At 42.7% G+C, this 22,913-nt stretch overlaps 1 long non-coding RNA gene across 1 annotated transcript; it reads right to left on the bottom strand.

Annotated features, from left to right (window-relative positions):
• Window positions 1-153: 153 nt before the first annotated feature.
• On the bottom strand, window positions 154-2,294 carry LOC147582665 (uncharacterized). Its single transcript, XR_015249398.1, has 2 exons — window positions 1,247-2,294; window positions 154-1,210 (listed from the first exon to the last, which is right to left on the bottom strand). It is a non-coding gene; the product is annotated as an uncharacterized LOC147582665 (long non-coding RNA).
• Between the last annotated feature and the right edge of the window lie 20,619 nt (window positions 2,295-22,913).

The following is a 22,913-nucleotide window of genomic DNA, read 5'->3' as shown; positions in this document are numbered from 1 at the left end:
TCTTTTTTTGAAAAAAATTTATTTATTTTTAGTAATCTCTACACCCAACGTGGGGTCTCAAACCCACAACCCCAAGATGAAGAGTCACACAAGGTCTTCCAACTGAGCCAATGAGGTGCCCCCTTAAGAAACTTTCACATGGGAACATGTGAAGTGAGTCCAAAGATGTTTATTAAAATGTACCACGGCATTCAGTATGCAGGGGCAGATGGATACAAGTAAAATTATGGAGAGGAGGGGCCCCACCAGGGCAGGAAGCCAGGATGCCCAATCCGTGGGATCCCATCCTTTCCATCGATTGATATTTTCCTGTTGTCTATGTTGAATTCTTTCCTTGAGTTCCTTAACCTTAGTTGTAACTATTCCTGACTGGTTTCCGAAATAGCAACATTCCTCCCCCAGAAAGATGCAAGTCCCCCCTTTTTCTGAAGTGAGGAGGTCGAGGGCTCACCTATTTTGGAGGGTCACTCTTGCCAGAGAGTTTATTTGGCTTTGTAAGGTTACCAAAGAATCTGCCACCTGTTCCATGTCATTTAGCTCTTGAGATAGTCTATGGTATAGTCCTACGGATGAACCTGTGCCCCCTATTCCAGTTCCTATTCCTGTTGTAATTCCTGCTCCTATCAGAACCGGTAGCAGGACTGCCCATTTAGCCCGGGACTTGGGGCTAAAGGCTGTTAGGAACTGATCTTCAGTGTATATGGGTATCTTTGGGGTTAGGAAGATGGAATAACATATCTGAGTCCAGTTGGTCTCTAAGCATCGGTAGGCCGAATTAGAACACAGACAGAACACCCCAGGGGTTGAACACAGGGTTGCATTCCTCTTTAAGGTTCTATTTCTTCCGCATAGAGAGGTACCATTCATACCTTCAGGGACTATACAGATTAGATTGTTGGCATTTGTGAGATGGATCCCAGTGGCCAGGGGTCCAATTAAGACAGAAGTGTTGGTTTTGAGATTTTCAGGAGCTTCCCAGGTCAAAGGGATAGGAGTGGCTAAGCCCTCCGGCTGAGGGGAAGCACATCCAGCAGGTTTGGGTGTGATTATCTATTTTATGGAGGACTGGCAGAGTAGTGTTAGTCCAACATTGGAGTGGGGAATTGGTAAGCATCTGATTGAGGGCTAAAAGGCTCAAACCTTGGTAGGCTGCGGGGGGAGTGGTCGCCTTTATGGCTTATATTACCCTGTCCTGGGTATCCTTTCTAACCTTTTGAGGGGCCCTGTCCTGGGTATCCTTTCTAACCTTTTGAGGGGCCCTGTCCTGCATCCCTTCCCCACCCGAGATTCCCCCATTGAGGAAGGTAAGTGTAGCAAGCTTCCCTCTCTGGAGGCCCTTGTTGTAACATGGGTTCCTGACATTTTGGGTTATCTCTATGGTCCAATACTTAGTCCTCGGGGCATCGGGTGACTGACAGAGAGTGGGTGTTTTTCCCTTGTAGCAATCTTTGTGGAGGGAGGTGAAGGCACTGAACGCCTTATTGTCATATTGTCATATAACAATCCTGGGGGCAAAGTGGGTAAGCGGCAGTCGTGAGGGTGAGAGAGGTTATCATAATATACAGGCAATACTTAATAATCCTCCCATCCAGAGGAGGTATGTGAGACCTGGCATGCACCTTTTGTCCCATGTCCAGCTTGTTGGTGCAGTCTCTATCAGCCCAACAGTAAGAAGTAAGATGAGGGCTGCGACACCAGTAAGAGACAAGGGCTGGCAGATTGCATCCAAACCCCTGGGCTTGGTCCACCTGTTGATTCCTCAAGCTTCTGCCATGCTCAGGCCAGCCGGCTTCCAGGGTGTTGCTGGAGCAGGGCTGGAGATCTCAGGGGCCAGTGTCTTTTTGAGGGTCAGTTTAAGCAGGTTGACTGGATCTGGATCACTGCGCCAGGTTGAGGGTTCCTCTGAGTTGGCCTTCTTAGCTCTGGAGTGATGGACCCATGGGGTGATACCTGAAACTGAATCCTCTATTTGGTTGTATGTCTGTAAAATCCACCTCCAAGTCTTCGAAAGGGGCGGGTTTCTGCTAACTGTCAGACCAGGTTTAGGGAACATATGGGTTGCATATTTAGAGATCCATCCTGTTTTCCAGTTGTTTAAATAATCATATGCCCATGGGGTCTTATTATTATCCCCACAGTATAACAAGCACAGAAGATTGCCTATACATGAAATACTGTGACAATTTTCTGAAGTTTATCTCAAGTTGTCTAGTTTAGGCAAACAACAAACATTTAAAGGCAATCATAACTAGAATTTAACATCCATAACGGTGCATTGTTGAAACATAGTTGTTCTCTCTAAACCCCCCCCCCCCCCCCGGCCCTTTCCAGAGACAGCCAAATTGAGACAAGTGCATTTGTAGAACAAATCCAGTCTTAACAAATCTGGCCTAATTATTTACATAAGCTCAGCAAGAATAGCGATTGATCATGGGGATCATTCAAAGTTTGCTTTGTTGGAACCTTTTATAAGGAATCTCTGGGTTGAACTTTTAGTAGCCTCTCCAAGCCAGAAGCCAAGCCAAATACTTGCCATAAGACAGGCCTGCAATACCTGTAGAATTGGGCAAATTCCTCTTCATGAGGTCCCCAAGATATCCTGAGGTTCCTGCACCTGCCAGGAAGTGACTTTCTTTACTTACCTGATGAGGCTCCTGGGAACTCTGTAAGCAAGGCACCAACATTTCCAAGGGGCTTTATGGCTCCATGTTTTATAAAGCCAACCCTAATTCCTTAAAGTTGTCTGGTTATATCTGAGTCTATGAATGTCATCCTCAAATATGACATTCCAGTCAAAGCCTTGGTAAAATAACCAGTATTTCCAAATGGTGACCTGTTATAAGATGAAAAGATTCTTATTGAATTTATGCAAACAATTGTAATTGCTATGAAAGAAAGAATACTCATTGAGAGTTTTGAATTTCAGGGGAATTATGTAGAGAGAAAAGATAAATGCTTCAGTTTACAAATGCATACTTTATGACATTTTTGTATATCCTAGATATCTTAAGAGAAAGTTTCCTTAATCTGGAAAAGGAAACATTAGGGAACCAGCAATATTTTCAACAAGAATCACAAAACTATAATCTTCCTTAGTTCATTTAATCCCATGTTCTTAATTCTTGTTCAATTTGAATGCAGCTTTTTAATTCTGGAAATTTTTACCCATTTTAGTATTAATCTTAAAGATGTCAAATACCTGTATTTATCCCCAACGTCCTTTTTATAAATCTCCTTGAAGAAGAAACACGTTTTGTGAGAGAATAAGAACAATTATAAATGGCAAAATCTCAGAAATAGACATCGTTAAAGATCTGATGAGAGTTCATTATGATGTAATTGACAAAGAAATTCGGTTATTTCTGTGACACATAACATCTCAAGTATTCAGAATATTAAATGATGACCTTATATCAAGACATTAAAATTTTAGGAATTGCATATATTCGGGCAGTTACAACATTTACCTGTGCAATACAATCTAAGGTTTACCATTGTATGACAGAGCTTTTACAAATAACTTAACATCCCAAATAAAAGGACCTAATTGGTCAAGAAGAATTCATTTACCATTTAAATCCTGACGGGGCGCCTGGGTGGCTCAGTTGGTTAAGCGTCCAACTTCGGCTCAGGTCATGATCTCACAGTCTGTGAGTTCGAGCCCTGCGTCAGGCTCTGTGCTGACAGCTCAGAGCCTGGAGCCTGTTTCGGATTCTGTGTCTCCCTCTCTCTCTGCCCCTCCCCTGTTCATGCTCTGTCTCTCTCTGTCTCAAAAATAAGTAAACATTAAAAAAAAAAATTTAAATCCTGAGAAGTTTGTTAAAACCCCAGAAGTCATAAGTGCATCCTAAATAGGATTACAGATCATTACAAATCTTACAATTTTATATATTCAACCAAAGTGGCAATAAAAGATCCCAAAGGTGAATGTATAGCATTATACAGTTGTTATAAAACCCTAGCTCCTTTAACATTCAGAAGTTTTAACTAACTAATCAAAGACCTGATAGAGATGAGACCTAAAACTTTGATTTTTCCGGAGGACAAACCTTTGTTTTCATTGTCTTATCAAGAGCAGATCAACAGCTCAAGAAAACTTTGTCATTTGAGCAGAGAGAAAAGCAGGATTTCAACCTTATACTAGTGTACTTTTAAAATTCCATTCATCTTAACCTTCTATAACTTTCTTTTGTTTCTAAATTTTGTCCCAAAGCCATTTCTTTCCAAATAACCAGTCTCATTTAGGACAAAATTACTTTCTTCTACCCTCAATGAAACTGTATTTCCATTCCTTATATCTTTCTTATATACCTCCTATTTTCCTACATACAGAGTTGCTTTCTTGATTTTCATCAGTCTTAAGTACATTTATCAGAATTTTAACTCAGAAAACCTTAGTCTCCAATTGAGGACTTAGTAACCAATGGAGAGGTGTTTACATCAGAATTTTTTTAGATGGTAAATTCATGAACCAATTAAGTACAAAGCATGTTTTCCAATAGGTCTGAATAGCCTTAATTTCTCAGCAATAAGAAGTTAAAAACACAAACCTATGTTCAATAATCAAACCTTTAGAATTCCATCCTAGTTGGAAAGTTTCAGGTTACCAAGGACCTTGAAAGTTATCTTAACAATTACCCATGAAAACTTTGAGACAGACAAAATTAACTATCATCAACAAATTGCAACAGAGATAACATGAGCTTATTTGACCTTTGCTGATAACTTTAAAGACAGGTCCAACAAACTTAAATTAGTTTAATTTTTTAAAAATTTTATTTATTTATTTTTTTAAATTTTTTTTTCAACGTTTTTTATTTATTTTTGGGACAGAGAGAGACAGAGCATGAACGGGGGAGGGGCAGAGAGAGAGGGAGACACAGAATCGGAAACAGGCTCCAGGCTCCGAGCCATCAGCCCAGAGCTCGACGCGGGGCTCGAACTCACGGACCGCGAGATCGTGACCTGGCTGAAGTCGGACGCTTAACCGACTGCGCCACCCAGGCGCCCCAAAAATTTTATTTATTTTTGACAGAGGGAGAGACAGAGCATGAGTAGGGGAGGGGCAGAGAGAGGGAGACACAGAATCCTAAGCAGGCTCCAGGCTCTGAGCTGTCAGCACAGAGCCCGATGCAGGGCTCGAACCCACGGGCCGCAAGGTCATGACCTGAGCTGAAGTTGGAGGCTCAACTGACTGAGCCACCCAGGTGCCCCAACTTAAGTTAGTTTAAACATCGAATATGTTTCATCTGCATCCACCTAAAAGCCAATCAATTTTTCCCCATTGTCAATTTTCATTTGGGGCACCAGTGGAGATATCTGAAATGGGTGGTCCAAGGTGGGGGGGGGGGGGAGGTGCACTTTTCTCCTTGACTTGGAGGGTGGGAGGAGGAACCAATGGTGCCTGAGACACTGAGGATGGTATAGGACCACACCCAAGTTGGTGCAGAAACGTGAGGGGGAGGGGAAGGCAGAAGCAGCAACTGCTTGGGAATATTCTTAAAGTCCCTGTCCGGAGGTAGACTAACCACAGTTGGCTCCATTAATAGCTGTTAACCTGGGAAATGAGAGAGAATCCCTCACATCTATTAAGCAGAGAAACAGGGAGAGAGAGAGTGTCCCCTTTTAGTCTGGGTCTATCTCAGCTAGACCAATAGGGTCCCCTTCTCCAGGTTCCTCCTGATCTCCGCTGGGTTTTTGGGACTTTCCCTGGTTGGAACATTTGTTCTTTTTAATGTCCTTTCCCCCTTGCAACTGGGCATATTTATGGCCTTCTCAGCCCCCAGCTCTGATATCAGTGGATATGGACCAGCATTTGGAGAGGCCGGTCCCTGGCTGTGGTGAGGGCGCAATCTGCCCACGGGGCCTTGTGGGGGAGGGTTTTCTGGCCTGGAAGGGGAGGAGAAATGGGCGGCGGAGGCTGCGTCCTGGAGGCGGTGACAGCAGCCAGACCAGTCCGCTAGGGGAGGAGTTTCAAGCTCAGGGGAGAGGGGAGGGAGCCTAAAGAGTCATCGAGAGGGGAACATTAGGGGAGCGGTGGGTGGCTTCTTTGGCTCCCTGGGTGAGTCTCCGGATAAAGCGGCTAAAACCTTTGCCTGGCTCTCCTGGCTCCGTCCCGACCCCACAATGCTCCCGTGAGGCGGAGTCACAAAGACAGAGGGACAGGGGTGCCCCCTCCAATGAGGAGACTAGCCAGATGCCCACCTGGCAGTGTCCTGCAGGAACCCAGGCGACGCTCAGCCCCACAGGTCACAGCCCTGCGACCCATGATCAGAAACGTTCTGATATCGACACAGACCGAGTGCCATCCATCATGGAATTGCAGACGGGCCCACTCACACTCCGTGGCCCCCTGGGCACCCCAATCGTGCCTGCCTGTGGAGCCACAGAATAGAACTCGGCAGGCAAGCTAGACCGAGTCGCACATTCACATTCACATACACACCAGAGGTTATTATATTCCCTACTACAGAATCCCTACCTGTGAGACTTCTGACGTCTCCCGGAGTGATCAGGTCCCCCTTCCACTCTTGCGAGCGGGCCTGGCTAGATTGGGCCCCAGCCTTACTGGTTCGGACGTCCGGTCCAGGTCCTCACCTGCCAAGTCTCCTCGAGTCTGGCGGGAACGGCGGAGCGGGCCGGCCTGAAGGGGACAGAGAAGACTGCCGAAATTTAGGCAGGGTGTTCGCTCTCCCTTGTGATCGCTCATTCCGTCACCGCCTCGCTGTTCTCCCAAACCAGTGGCAACAATGGACCAGTGCGGTTGGGTTTCTCGGTCGGGGAACCAAGTATGTTACAGAACCAGGCTGGAACGCTGGCGGAAAAACCAGGTGGCACTCGGAGATCTTGGTGGATTGGAGATTTTATTTTACACCAGCGGGCCCAGAGGAGACTGTTTCTCCAAAGGTCTGAGCCCGGAATGCAAGTGGGGAGAGTAATTTATAGCCGACAGCCTCCATAATCTGTGGGGTTTTCGCGCACACAGCAAACAAAGGAAGAAGAAACTGGAGGAGGGGTCTCTAAGCTAGAGACCAGAGTTTGTTTTAGTCCAATCAGCCACCTTTGGTGTACTTTATCCACTTCTCCAACACAAGCAGGTTCAAGCATCACTCTCCTATCCTACGTGGTGGCTTTCTCCTAGAACCTCAAATGTGGAATGGAGTGATCCCTCCTGCATTTGGGGCCTAGCTGAATTTTCAAGCTGTCTCTCTTCCTTCAGGTTAAAGTCTACAATGGAGAGACTAGGGCCCATGCATTCCATATTCTCTCTCTGCTTCCTCTTCCTCTCCATAATACCTTTAGGCCAAGGCCTAGGTTTTGAAAGCACACTATGGAAGTAAAGCTTCAATCTGGTAGCTATTGATATGTCAAATGAGAGCTACAGGAATTTAGAAAATTATTTCCCTTTTGACGATGCCTTGCTTTGAAGTCTACTGATTTGCAGCAAAACTCTATTGTGAATGTCCAAAGCTGAAAAAAGAAAACAATCCTCTTTGCTTATTTCCTGCAATAAATCAAATCTTCATCACCACCCCGATAAGATGGATGAATTGTGGTAGACATGGAGATTTGCTGCCCAGATCCCCTTTCAAGGAAGGATTTGCTGCCCAGCTGCAGAGAGCATGGTCAGCAGCAAGCCATCAGCTCGTTTCAGGGTCTGCCTCAGCTATAGACAGCTGACTCTTCCAAGGTCACGCCCCTCTGAGGCAGCCTACCTAACGACTGAGTCAGGTGGAGGTATAAAGACGTGGCTTTTTTGGCCTAATGTGGGCCCTTCTGTTGGGAAAGGTTATTGGAAAGATACGACCACTTGTTGACCCGTGAGCTGGACCTGGGCAATCAGAAGCTCCTCCTCCCTACCTCCCTCTCTTGTCCTTGTACTATGGGTTCTACTTGCCTTTCTTGCTCCCAGAGATTGCTCCAAGGACATAGCCTTGAGACAGTGATGTGGTTGGTGTTGAGAATATGTACATGGTATATGTGACTGAACCCAGTTAAGGCCTCTGTATAAATGTTCAAGAGTTGGTGGGCAGGTGTGGGGATCTACTTGTCTTGCTGCTGCTCAAGGCAAACCCAGTATGTAAGTTTCCTGTGCTTATTAAAACTGACGCCTAAACTGAGGGTTGTTGTAGAGAGGTGGGTGGGGAGATGGGTTAAATGGGTGATGGGCATTAAGGAGGACACTTTTTGAGATGAGCACTGGATGCTATATGTAAGTGATGAATCACTAGGTTCCACTTCTGAAGCCAAGACTACACTGTATGTTAACTGATTTGAATTTAAATTAAAAAAAATCAGAGGACACCTCACACACACACACACACACACACACACACACACACACACACACACACAAACAATTGCCACCACCAACCTGGAGTGGCCTGCCTCTTTCTTTGGTCTCTCCCTGCCCTCTATGTTTGGGGGCCAGTTTCAGATCACACCCAGGAAACTCCTGAGGAGGCTATAAACCAACACATTCTACCAGGCAGTACTCATTCAGCAAGGCTTCATTTGGCCTGCGTCACAGTTTGATTTCTTCCTCCTCCCTTTCTGGCTTCTGCCTCCTTCTTTCCCATAATAAATATCTTCAACCCAAACTCCATCTCAGAATCTAAATCAAACCTAATGACATGGACACTCTGGGATGAACATAAAGATACTCTTTTTTTTTAATGTTTATTTTTGAGAGCGAGAGAGAGAGAGAGAGAGAGAGCACAAGAGGAGGATGGGCAGAGAGAGAGGGACAACGGATCTGAAGCAGGCTCTGTGCTGACAGCAGTGAGCCTGATACAGGGCTCGAACTCACAAACCGGGAGATCATGACCTGAGCCAAAGTCAGACACTTAACCAACTGAGTCACTTATGTGCCCCAACATAAAGATCCTTACACATACAAGGGAATATGATTCTGCCTCAAAAAGTAAGGAAATTCTGCGGTGCCTGGGTAGTTCAGGTGGTTTAAGGTCCAACTTCAGCTCAGGTCATGATCTCGCAGTTTGTGAGTACAAGCCCCACATTGGGCTCTTTGCTGACAGCTCGGAGCCCGGAACCTGCTTCGGATTCTGTGTATCCCTCTCTCTCTCTGCCCCTCCCCTACTCGTGCTCTGTCTCTCTCTCTCTCAAAAATAAATCAACGTTAAAAAAAAAAAAGGAGGAGCGCCTGGGTGGCGCAGTCGGTTAAGCGTCCGACTTCAGCCAGGTCACCATCTCGCGGTCTGTGAGTTCGAGCCCCGCGTCAGGCTCTGGCTGATGGCTCAGAGCCTGGAGCCTGTTTCCGATTCTGTGTCTCCCTCTCTCTCTGCCCCTCCCCCGTTCATGCTCTGTCTCTCTCTGTCCCAAAGAAAATAAATAAACGTTGAAAAAAAAAATTAAAAAAAAAAAGGAAGGAAATTCTGACACCTGCTATAGCAGATAGATGAATGTTGAAGACATTATGCCACGTGAAATAAGCCAGATACACACACAAAAAAAACAAAGATTGTAGGATCCTACTTATCTGAGGTACCCCAAGTAGTCATATTTATAGAGACAGTCTCTCCAGGGTGTGGAAAGAGGGGAAAATGACAAGATACTGTTTAATAGGTAGAGTTTTAGTTGGGGAAGATAAAAAACATTCTGGAGATGGATAGTGTGATGGCTGCACAACAATGTGATTGCTTAAGGCCACTAAGCTGCACTTAAAATTGGTAAATTTTACGTTATGTATATTTTATCACAATAAAAATTGGTTTACCAAAGTCAGCCATAAATCAAAGAAGTACACACTGCAGGCAAGTTTATGGAATATAAGGATGGTTAAATATTAGGAAATCTTGGTGAGATGCTGCAAGTCTAAAGTGGTCCCCTTAGGACCATAATGTAAGAAAGTGCCCTCTAGATATATTTCAGCAGCTTTCGCACAGAGTGACGGTGGCATTGGACACACTTAACAAAGACATAAGAAATAGGTCGGAGACCATGCTCACTCTTTTCATATTACAGAGACCTGGATGGTGACATTTCCAGAGGGAGAATGGAGGATGCTGAGGGGACTACAGAAGTCTCCCCTGGTCACTTTCAGAACATGAGGGAGGCTGTGGTAGAAGGAAACTGAAAGTTTCAAAGTGTTGATCATGTCCATTAAATAAGCCATTGGGTTTAAAATCACTATGACATTAAGGGGCATTTGGGTGGCTCAGTCAGTTGAGTAGCTGACTTTGGCTCAAGGCATGATCTCATGGTTCATGAGTTCAAGCCCCACATCAGGCTCATGGCTATTAGTGCAAAGCCCACTTCAGATCCTCTGTCTCCCTCTCTCTCTGCCCCTCCCCCACTCATACTCTCAAAAATAAATAAAATGGATTAAAAAATAAAAATAAAATCACTATGACATCATATTGCACAGGGCCCTGATATTACCTGATTTTCTTTTTCTTTTTTTAAGTTTATTTATTTATTTTGAGAGAGAGAGCACAAGTGGGGAAGGGGCAGAGAGAGAGGGAGAGAAAGGATCCCAAGCAGTCTCTGTACCAGGGCTCAAACTCCTGAACTGTGAGATCATGACCTGAGCCAAAGTCGGATGCTTTATTGACTGAGCCATTCAGGCACACCTACCTGATTTTCTTAAAAATAAACCTGGGTTCACATTTTTGGTAAATGTAGTAAGTGACCTGTGTCTACCTCAGTGTATCACATTTGTCAGTTTGTCACATTAGTGATGATGCTAGGTGTAACCCACTGGTCAAAATAGTGACCACCAGATCTCTCCATGGTAAAGTTTCCTCTCTGCAATTACTAAATATTCTTAAGATAATACTTTTAGACTTTTTGAATATCCTTTTTCCCATCTCCTTTCATTGCAATGGTTTTATCTTTCATTGATGATTCCTGTCTGAACCAAACATTACTAGAATGTTTATAAAATAATTTTCCCATTTCTGTCATTCCTCCTACATTGGCTAGTTGGCATTCTTCTACGAAGAAAAACTACTTTCTATGCCCCTAATGTGTTTTGTGTTAATATTAATATAAATGAATAGATTTATTTTCATTCAATATATTGTAACCCATTTGATGCATTATTTGAGGCTAGTACTGCCCCAAGTTTGACATCGGGCCCTCTTTAAAATGTAGATTCCAGAGGCATCTGAGTGGCTCAGTCAGTTAGGCAGCCTACTTGAGCTCAGCTCATGACCTTATGGTTGGGGAGTTCAAGCTCCACATCAGGCTCTCTGCTTCGGGGCTCTCTGCTGTTAGTGCAGAGCCCGCTTCAGACCCTCTGTCTCCCCTTCTCAGTGCCTACCCTGCTCACGCGCAGGTGCGCTCTCTCTCTCTCAAAAGTAAACAAACATAGGGGCGCCTGGGTGGTTCAGTCGGTTGAGCATCCGACTTCGGCTCAGGTCACGATCTCGCGGTCCGTGAGTTCGAGCCCCGCGTCGGGCTCTGGGCTGACTGCTCAGAGCCTGGAGCCTGTTTCAGATTCTGTGTCTCCCTCTCTCTCTGCCCCTCCCCCATTCATGCTCTGTCTCTCTCTGTCTCAAAAATAAATAAACGTTAAAAAAAAAAGTAAACAAACATAAAGAAATAAAAAAAATAAAATGTAGATTCCAAGGTACCTTCTCCATCTTCTGGGGGTGGAGTCTGGGATTCTACATTTATAACTGGCTCCCCCTAGTGCTACTTATGCCCACTAAAGTTTGAAAAGCTGTGGTGAAGCCCTTCCAAAGGACCATCTGAGCAGTTTATGTTAACAGTGGTCCCGCACCCACAAGGCAATACACTTAAAACTTGAAAATGCTACTCTTCTGAGCCAAAAACTGGCCAGAATACCAGCAAACAAAAGTCTGTCTTCCATGGGTGGGAAGGAATGAGTACGAAGACGGTGAAGAGGTTGGGAGACAAGATACCTACTAATTCTTGCAATGTTACAGCAGTGTTTTTCTGCATAATGGGAACCATTTGCTCCCATCCACAAAGGCGGGGAGCTCTTTGATACTTGAAACCAAACATTGATATAATCAGAAAAAGGCCTAGATCAAGCCAGCAAACATAATATATGAATACACACTGTCATTCCTGCTGGAAACTCCGAATAAAATCCAGAAAGGATATGAGAGAGGGAAAGTATTAAGTCTACAGCAGCATCTGGAAACTGAAAAACCAACAGGCCAGGTGTTTCAAGAAAGTCTTGGAAGATAGAGAGCAGAAAGAAATGTGTGATCAAAAAAAGGGAGTTGTACTGAAGCGTTTTTGCCTGCTTCCTTTTCAAACCTCACTAAAATAAAAGTAAATTGAAAAAAAAAAAAGAGCACAAACCCCACAAAGATTAAAAGAACAGGCTTTGAGGCAGGCAAGGCCAGGCTAGCGATGTCAATAATATATTAGATGTTCTTACCTGACATAAGGGAGAAAGAGAAAATGGGGCAAAGTTATGGTTGACTGCTTCCTGGTACCTTGAGAAAACACCTTCACAAACCCTGCTTAATGAAAGTAGAACCTAGTGTCCTGGGAATGTAATTCATTACCACAATGTATCTAATTGATCCACAGCTATTAAGGTCCTATACGTTAAACTTTAGAAACCAGTAGCTTCTATGGTGTTATAGGCTGTTGTGAAGCTAAACACAGAATTTTATTGCCCAGTAGAAAGTTAATCAGGCTTGAATCTTACCTAGCAAATTGTCTTTGGAATTCCTTTCATTAAATCTAACTCTGTGTACACACACACACGCACACAACACACACACACCTCTGTTTTTCAAGCATTGGCAAACCACTTTTTTTTAAACCTGCTGATTCCTTCCTTAAAGGAGTTAAATAAAATTTTGATATATGCTCACAATCTCTTGGTTTCAGAAGTTTGTCAGTTTCTCAGTTGTGCCAGGTAGATGGTAGTGAGACAAGAAGAAAACCAATTTGTGTTTTAGTACCCCAGAAAGGCTCAGAGACTGGAAATACCACATAGCTTTGATATCATGAGTGAGGGTTGGAGCTAGAATGGGAAAACATAGTTGAAAATCTGGGTCCTTTTCTACCAGGAAAGTAGAAATTCCCATTTGGAAAGGTTAGACCTCAAAGCTCTCACCGTAGGGAGATCAGGCACAGCAGAGAGTGAGGCTGCTAGAGTGGACACTGGGGAATGGAGTGAAGTCTGCGTTATGAATGGAGAGAGCCTGGCATCATCCACCCTACTCTGAGCCAGTCAGATTCCACCACTCTCCATTTTTCTCTTCCACTCACACATATGCTTCCTGCCAACAGGCAAAAGATAGGAAGAGCCTTTGTTAGAGAAACTGACCAGCCCAGAGAAAAGTACCTACTGAAATTAACATGGGGGGGGGGAACCACAAACACCTACAAACACAAAGCTCCAGTTATTGTGCATATGAACAGAGGGGCACACATAGGTCACCTAACATGGAAAGTTGCTAACATGAAAATCAGAGACCTGAAACAACAAAAAAAGGAACTTGAGAAAACAGAGAAAATGACAAAAAGCAGGAAAAAACTTATAGAAATCTACTGTAATTAATATTCCCAGAGAGATTAGAGAAGATCTTATATCCATGAAACAAGATTAGAATGCTATATATAAAAAAGGAACATTTAACGAGCATAAAAAAAGATTGTAGATGTTAAAATGTTACGGCAGAAACCTTTTTAAAAATTAAAAGTTTAAAAGATGACATTGCAAAAATCTCCCTAGAAAGTACAAAAAGACAAGTAGAACAGGAGAAAAATAATTATGATGATTAGAAGAACAGTTCAGGAAGCCTAATTCCTCTTTTCCCTTTGTATCAAAGTGTAGACAGGGAAATCAATCACAGGCAATGTAGTTCAATAGAATAATATTAATTTAGAGAATTCAACACAACAGTGGCAGAAGAGTTACAAGAGCCAAATGAGATGCCCAAGGTTTAGCCCCAGCACAAACCTGCCATCATCACCAAAACTGGAAGAGAAAGGTATCAAGAGATGTTACCAGAGGTGATGTTACTCCAGGAGCTGGAATTTGCCAGCAGAAACTGAAATCATGGTAGGGGTGCCCCAGAAGGAGATTCAGCCCTTGCCAAAGACAATACCCAAAGCAGAGAGAAACAGGGATAAATACCCTGTTCCCACCTTCCAGTTTCCTGCCATGGCCTCTCATAGCTCAAGGGAGACTGAGAAGCTACATGGGTCAGCTTCCTACAAACATAGGAGGGGTGGGCAGGGAATGGGTGTGTGAGCAAATAAGCACCTGCCCAGTACACCTTTGAAACACCAGCTAAATTCAGACAAAGGAAGAGAGAGGATAGCGAAATAGGGACAGAGACAGAGAGACAGACAAAAACAGAAGGGCAGAAACAGAGATGGAGACAGAGACAGGGACAGACAGACACACAGAAAGACATACAGAGATATAGAGAAAGAGAGCTGAAATGAGAAACTCGGGAAAGGAAATTGTCAAGGAGAAAATCCAACTTCCCACAATCAAAGGACACAGGGTTCTAGTTGGAAAGGTCTCACCAGGAACCCAACACAATGAATAAACTTAAAAGTATAAATACAGACAATCAACATGAATTCATGTTTAGTTTAATATGTACACAGATGGAGAGATATAAAGATGAACTTTAGAAATAAATATGTGCCTACCCAGGTTAGTATATATATACACATATTTTCTAACTCTTGCTGAGAGATCCTGAGAGCAGTGACACCCCAAGAGAAACAAGTACACTCAGTGCCCAGATCTTGTTTTCTAATACCGTTCTCCAGTAAGAACCTAGGCTCTATGGAGAAATGACCAAATTTAGGGCCGGGACAAGGAAAATACAAAATGAACCCAGAACATTTTGTAGTACTAGAAATTAAGGAAGTGCTCAAAAACTACAGTAACAACAAAGGATGGGACATGTCAAAGGGACACCAGACCCAACTTGGAGGAGTTCCCAATGGCCAAAGCTGAAAAAAAGTGGTAAACAAAATAAATAATGTGGTATTGAATTATAATACAAAGTGTAAAATAAATATACATTTATGCTTGTATAAATAAATTGGTTGAATAAATAAACAAATGGGGGAGAAGCAACAAATCTTCACAGAAGAATTTCAAATAATAGAAGTAGACATGCTCCCTCTTTTGCAGAAGGTAGAGTTTATTTCCTTTCCCTGTCCCCTTTGACTTCGTGACTCACTTCCAAATAATACAATATGGAAAGGAGAAAAATAGTAACCTTACAATGGAGAAACCTGACAACACCTTAACCAAATGATCCAGGTTAGCATCATCAGTAATAAGTTGTGTTGATATTATGTGTCTCCTGATATCATGTGATCAGAAGGACTTTCACCTTTGTGCTATCCTTCCCCAAATAGCAAACATCAGGCAAACCCAAACTGAGGGACAATCTGAAAAATACCTAGCCAGTACTCTTCACAAAGATAAAGGTCAAATACATACCATGGAAATACTAACCAAAAGAAAGCTAGTGTACTTATATTCATACCAGACAAAACAGACTTTAAGGCAAACAGTATTTCTAGAAATAGAGACTTTTCATAATGGTGAAATGTTCAATTTGCCAGGAAAATATAAAAATTCTAAATTTGTAGTTCTCAAATGTAGTTCTCAACATGAAAAGCTAAATAGGGGTGCCTGGGTGCCGCAGTCGGTTAAGCATCTGACTTGATTTAAGCTCAGGTCATGATCTCATGGTTCTTGAGTTTGAGCCTTGTGTCAGGCGCACTGCGCTGATAGTGCAGAGCCTGCTTGGGATCCCCTCTCTCCCTCTCCCTCTCTCTCAAAATAAATAAATAAACTTAAAAAAAAGTAAAAAAAAAAAAAGCTAAATAGAACTAGAAGGAAAAATAGTTGTGCCCACAATCATTACGAGCCATTTTACCATACTTCTCTCAGGAACTGATAGAACAGACAAAATAGATCAGTGTGTGCTTTCTGGCCTTTTCTTCCTTCCTTTTTTCTGGTTTGTTAATTTATTAAAAAGTCAAAAATTGGCACTAGAAGCATGATTAGAAATAAGGGCAGAGGTGCCTGGCTGGTTTGGTCAGTGGAGCATGAGACTCTTGATCTTGGGATTTTGAGTTGGAGCCCCATGTTGGGTACAGAGATTACTCAAAAAGATAATAAAATCTTTTTTAAAGAAAAGAAGAAAGAAGGATATAAATACCAGGCAAAATAATTTTAGCACTCAGGTTAGGTGGGATTGGCAAGGGGAATTCACTTTTCATTATGAGCTCTGTGATGCTATTCGAACTTTTAAACCATTTTCATCTGTTGCTTTGGTAAAAATTAACAATTCAAAATAAAATTTTAAGTCATTGAATACATTTAAAAAATGTGGCACAGTCAGATTAAGGGAGAATAGGAGCAAAGAGAACAGCCCAAAATATGCCTGTTAGAAGAAGTTTAGTACCAAGTAAAAAGTAGTGCTTCCCCAAGAAGTTAACTGTTGTTTATACAACGTGGTATTGTCATAGGAATAGAAGATCAGATCAATGGGGCAATGCATACTCGGGAAACAGACTCACATAAATATAGAATTTAATTTGTAATGAATGTGCCACATCTTAAATTTTTTTTAACATTTATTTGTTTTTGAGAGACAGAGAGAGACAGAGTGTGAACAGGGGAGGGGCAGAGAGAAAAGGAGACACAGAATCTAAATCAGGTTCCAAGCTCTGAACTGTTAGCACAGAGCCTGACATAGGGCTCAAACCCATGAACTGCAGATCATGACCTGAGCCGAAGCTGGATGCTTAACCAACTGAGCTACCCAGGCGCCCCATGAGTTCTGACTGGTGGGGGAAAGGACACTATTCAACATGTGGTTTGGGGATAATAGGGTTTACATGTGGGAAAAAACTGAATTAGGTTTGTACCTCATGCCATCAATATAAATACATTCCAGATGGAATACAGATCTAAAATGAAAATACAAATTTTTTTAGAAGTAAAAAGTAAGAGAATTAAAAAGGCATAAATACATACACACTTATACATATGTATACACACACACACACACACACACACACACAAATACAATTTGGGGAGAAATAGGTTTTTACAAACAAGACACAGAGGCAAGGATGAGTATGGTAGCTACTGCATATGTATCAGGCTTTCCTTTCCTTCATTCTTCATTACAAAACTCTTACAACCTGTGGGGAGCACATTGTGAATAGTTTGGAATGACTAATCTGGCTATCAATATGTAATACATATTGGTCAGAGTGCTCATAACAGGTTAGCAGGCTCTCCTGGGATTGCTATGCCTGATCCATCATACAGTCCTTCTCTCTCCCTCTGGAACCATCAAATGTAAGAGTGGGCCATGTTTCCAACAAGGCAGAGGAAGCTTCAAAAGAAAGAAGGCCAGAGAACTCATATACTAAGAGAAAAATTATCCTCATGATACTGTTGGAGTGATGATTCTACTCATGGCTCAGGACCAAATACATCCGGAATTCCCAATTTTGTGAGTCAATAAACTGTCTTTTTATTTGAACTAAGTTGAGTTTGGTTTCCATCACTTTCAACCGAAGAACCATGTCTAATAATCTAAAAATGATATAGGTTAAGCTTGTTGATCTAGATCCCATAAAATTATAATCTTCTAAATAATGACAAATATCATAGATAAAGTGAAAGACAAGTGGTGGATTGGTCTAAATTATTTACAGTAAACAGTGGGCAAAAGATCAATGTCAAAAATATATAAAGAATGCCTACAACTCATTAAAGAAAAAATAAAATGACTCAAAGGAAAATTGAGAAAAAGGTCTCAGTCAAAACTCTTTCCTTCGAAAGTGATAAAGCTTAACTCTTATTCTTTTAACCAAAAAGGGGAATTTGTTGGTTCAAACAACTGAGAACCAAAAGGAGCAATATGCTTCAGGAATGGCAGGTTCCTGGTGCTTAGCTATTGCTAAAACAATTGCTTGTTCTCTCTCCCGCTCTTAGTTCTTTCTTTTGTATATATAGATTTCATTGTCACCCATTGGTCTCTTCACATGGCAGCAATATATTTTCTTGCAGCTGCAGACTTGCCATCATTGCATCTGTCATCACTTCATCATTGCTTTGGTTTATTTTTGTTTTTAATTTTTTTAATGTTTTTTTTTATTTCTGAGAGAGAGAGCATGAGCAGGGGAGAGGCAGAGAGAGAGACACACACAGAATCTGAAGCAGGCTCCAGGCTCCAAGCTGTCAACACAAAGCCCGTTGGGGGGCTTGAACCCACGAACCATGAGATCAAGACCTGAGCCGAAGTCAGACACTTAACCGACTGAGCCACCCAGGCGCCCCATCATTGCTTTGGTTTTAAGTGTTATAAAACCTAACCCAAAGTGGTGTAAACAAAAAAGAGAACTCATTAGCATGTGAAATCAAAGAAGTAAAATCTAAGGTAAGACAGTCTTTGAGTGAAGCTTGAACCAAGAGCTCCAATAATGTCAAAGTAGGACATATTTCACCCTTCTGCAATGTCCTGCCTTCTGCTGTGTTGGTTTTATACGCAGGTCCTTCTCTCATAGCCCTAGGTCCTCCTCATCCTTGAGGCTCTCATTCCAGGGGGAAAAGAGATTTTCCTGTCTTAACCCATGTTTCAATAGCTCTGACTGGGTCACAAGACCTCCCCACACAATTTCTGTGGCCATAGAATGTGATTGGTTAGAGTGGGTCATCTGTCCACCCATGGATTCAAAAAGAAGTCACCTTCACCCAAAGTAGAACTGAGAATAAGAGAAAGAAGTACTTCCTTCTCCCTTCCTCCAAATCCAAGAAGTAAAGTACATTTTAGGGAGTGAACATGTAGCTACTATAATGCTCTTACATATAGCTCATAACCTTAGAGAAAAACAGATCTGCTTTTTCTGAGATGCCCACAAAGGCTCGAGCTCTGCTGGGGCCATGTGTCTCCCTCTGGGCCAATCCATCATTGTGTCCCACTGAATGGGTGCTAGCTGGGCATCTAAGAAGCAGAGCCTGAGACTTGCACCTTAATAATTGAGGAGTGTTCTTAGGAAAATCCTGTTAGAGAATGAGGGAAGCAAGACAGTGTCAGGGAAGAAACTAGGCAAAGGTGAGGATCCAGCTGCTTTCTTGGGGGAGTTCTGATGCATAAACTACCCTGCAGAATTGTCTTCCCCACCTTCCTGTGAGACAGAGGAGCTGTCTTTGTATCTCCTTTTAGATGTGGAATGCCTGTGGTGGGAGGGTATGCTATCCCAGCCAAATTGGCCCCCTCCTCCTAAGGGCAATTCTCTGAAGAAAAATGCAGCTGTGAGCCTCTAGTGGGCAATACTCACCTGAATTGGAGGATGGGAGCACTGACCAGTAAAGCGGATCTGACTGGGGCACCAACAGTAGCTACTACAATGACTACAGTGATCGGTCTGCTTGGGTCATTTGTATGTCCTGAGACAGAGGAGATGGACCTTTTGAGTGATGGTCCGTCCCCCAGAGTCATATGCAATGGGAGAAGGGTGATTCTGAAAAGCATAATGAGCTATTGTCTGCATTTTACTTCTTTAACTCACACACATGTGCCTACAATTAAAAAAATTTTTTTAGAGAGAGAGAGCACAAGTCAGGGAGAGGGGCAGAGGGAGGGGGACAGAATCTTAAGCAGGCTCCATCTATGCTCAGCATGGAGTCCGACACGGGGCTCCATCCCACGACCCTGGGATCATGACCTGAGCCAAAATCAAGAGTTGGATGCTCAACCAACTGAGCACCAACAGGTGCCCCATGTGCTTACAATTTAAATGAATGTCCTCATTTACGGTAATGAAGCTAACTCACAAGTGATGAGAAATCTTCTGCGTTTTTGCAGCAGATGCTGTCACTGCCTTGCCCATATCCCCTTGTCCTTACCACTTTTGGGCATAGTGACCTGGCTTCCAGCTGCCAGCATGTGCACTTCCTTGCATAATGGCTTTCTCTGATTATTCCCTACTCTGTCTTTGTCACTTACACAGGAGGCAAGAAGTGCAGAGGAAATAACATTTCTTCCTCCCTGGAAGCTGCTCTCAACCAATGACTGATGGGAGTTGATGTGTGAACATCCCAGCTCCCTTACTCCTTGTAGTGGAGTAAAACTATGATGCATGCTCTATACTGGCTCCCCGAGTTTCCCATGGGATTAAGTCTCAATTGTACACAATGGTAACTGGATTGAAAATGCACCCTATATTGGTTGCCTTACTTTCTCTGTCTTACTTTCCCGTTCTCCTACCAGTCTTTTCTTTTTATCTCCCAAATAAACTACTTGCAGTCAAGTCTTTGTCTCAGGATATGCTGCTGGGGACACAGAAATTAAAATATCCCCTCCCCAAACAGAAATAGCTCAAGTCATGCCCTGCTGTTGCAAGAAGGTGTGTGTGCGTGCAAGGGGGGGTTCCTTCAGTTGTGAGCTGGCTGCCTTCTTCTAATTTAGATCTGGATGTGGCTCTCCAGGGTCTAGCAACATACAAAGAACACTCGCAAACAAACAAGCATATTGTTGGAAGAGGGATGGAAGAACCTCCTTCAAAAAAAAAAAAAAACCCTCACATTTGGAACAGGAAAGAAAGAGAGAACATCAAGGAGTAGTCACCAGTTCCCAGCACACACGATTCCCCTGCAAGACAAGAGCAGTGAGTGCTCTGTGCTTTGGCAGCAGACAACTGCCTCGCTCAGTCCACCTCACTGTTTTCAGGCTACTCTCTGTGCTCACCTCCCTTATTCACTGTCCTCCATGGCCACATCTAAAGGGTTCCTTGGATGGATTCCTTTTCTGAACTCTGTACATTATGAGCAGCTCACTTCCTGTTGACGTGAGATCTGAAGCCCGAGTATGCTTTAAGGTAGTGTCAGTCATACTTGTCTGATCATAAGACTCACTTGGAATGCTTATTAAATACATAAATTTCAGGGTGCCTAGGTGGGTCAGTCGGTTAAGCGTCCGACTTCAGCTCAGGTCATGACCTCACAGTCTGTGAGTTCGAGCCCTGCGTCGGGCTCCGCTCTGACAGCTCGGACCCTGGAGCCTGCTTCCGATTCTGTGTCTCCCTCTCTCTCTGCCCCTCCCCTGCTCATACTCTGTCTCTCTCTCTCAAAAATAAATAAACATCAAAAAAAAATTTTTTTTTAAAATACATAAATTCCTAGCACTGCTCTTTACCTTTCTGAAGGAGAAGATCCCACAAACTTGTCTTTGCCTGGATTTCCTAGAGAACGGAGCAAAAGGCAAAGACTTCTTGGTAGGATATTAATGGGAGGTGCTATCCTAGAGCAAAAGTTAGAGTCAAGCGGAAGGAAGAAAAGCACTACAAGAAGGTATATTATTGAGCTCCCTGTAGCTTCAAGAAACCATCCTTGGTTGCTTAGTTACAGAGAAGTCTTCTTAAAAAGTTATGCAAACCCACCATGTTTTGAAATGGCCCACTGTGGGGTGAGAGGGAAAGATTATTTGCTGGTTCCTCCCTGTCTCTTACCTTGCATTGGCCCAAGTTCACCCACGGGGTGTTAACTCCCTCATGGTCTGGGATTCGTTCCCACTCTTGCAGAAGGGAAGGCCAAGTTCCTTGACTGACAGGCTCACGAAATCATGGGTGGTGGGAGAATAGCAGCTTCCTCAAATGTGGAAATGCAGGCAGACAACAATTAATTCATAGAATTTGAAGGTCACAGGTGAAGGGGTGATATTCAAGATATTTAACAATAAATACACAGGCATAGCTGAATGAGAAATTATTATAGGTATTATAGGACAAAGAAAATGAATACATGTACTTGTATCGATGACATTAAAAACCAAGATTCTGGGCTGCCTGGGTGGCTTAGTTGGTTAAGTGTCCAACTCATAATTTCAGCTCTCGTCATGATCTCGTGGTTCTCAGGATCCAGTCCTGTGTTGGGCTCTGCACTGACAGTGTGGAACATGCTTGGGATTCTCTTTCCCCCTCTCTCTCTGCCCCTCCCCCACTCATGTGCATGTGCGCATGTGCCCACACACTCTCTCTCTCACTCTCTTAATTAATTAAAAAACAAATCAACCAAGATTCTCACTCCAGGACAAAAGAGATACAAACATAAACTCCCAAGAAGTATAACTCTGTAGTCCTAAATTTTAATTTATAGCACCAGTGTGAACCTAAGGTATATTTTCCCCCAAAATAAAAATGATTATTCTCTAGCTCTGTATACTTAAAAAAACAAAAACAAAAACTAAGTCACTGGGAATAAGTACCCCTAGCATCAAGATCGTGGTCTCTAAATACTATTTGTCTCTAAAAGGAATAAGGATACTTGAGGAAATGTCTGCTTTCATATTTGAAGCAGAAAATGTACAAGAAGAGCCTGTAACATCTTGTATTTGAAATGAAAACAAACAAAACCAAACAGACAAACCTATAGAACACTACTGTAGGAAACAACCATTAACATATGGGAAAATTTGAACATCAAAAAGAATAGTAACTACAATGAACTGAAAGACATCAGATATGTTGTTTGTGAATCTACAATGACATTCAAAACAATAAAAACAACAAAATGCTTTGGTCAACTTTGGAGGATGCCAGGGAATCGTTTCATTATCCTGTATACTGGTGCACAAAGGCAAATACTGGTGCACAAAAACACTTACCATGCTTTTACTGTATGAACTACACCTCAGAGTAACTAAATAGTTGACAAGGGAATGTTATTCTTTATAGAACAATTGCAACTGATAAACATATAAAGGAGAATAGTTTAAAATGAAATACTAGAGGGGCACCTGGATGGCTCAGTGGGTTAAGCGTCTGACTCTTGATCTCAGCTCAGATCTTGATCTCAGGGTTGTGAGTTCAAGCCCCATGTTGGGTTCCACACTGGGCGTGAAGCCTACTGAAAAGATGAATCAAACTAAAATAAAATGAAATACTAGAAATAGTAAATATTA

The sequence above is a fragment of the Puma concolor genome, chromosome A3 (assembly GCF_028749965.1).
Source record: "Puma concolor isolate L17-30 chromosome A3, mPumCon1.1.hap2, whole genome shotgun sequence".
NCBI lineage: Eukaryota > Metazoa > Chordata > Mammalia > Carnivora > Felidae > Puma > Puma concolor.
The sequence above is the reverse complement of the archived record's forward strand: the minus strand, read 5'-3'. Positions and strand labels throughout refer to the sequence as shown.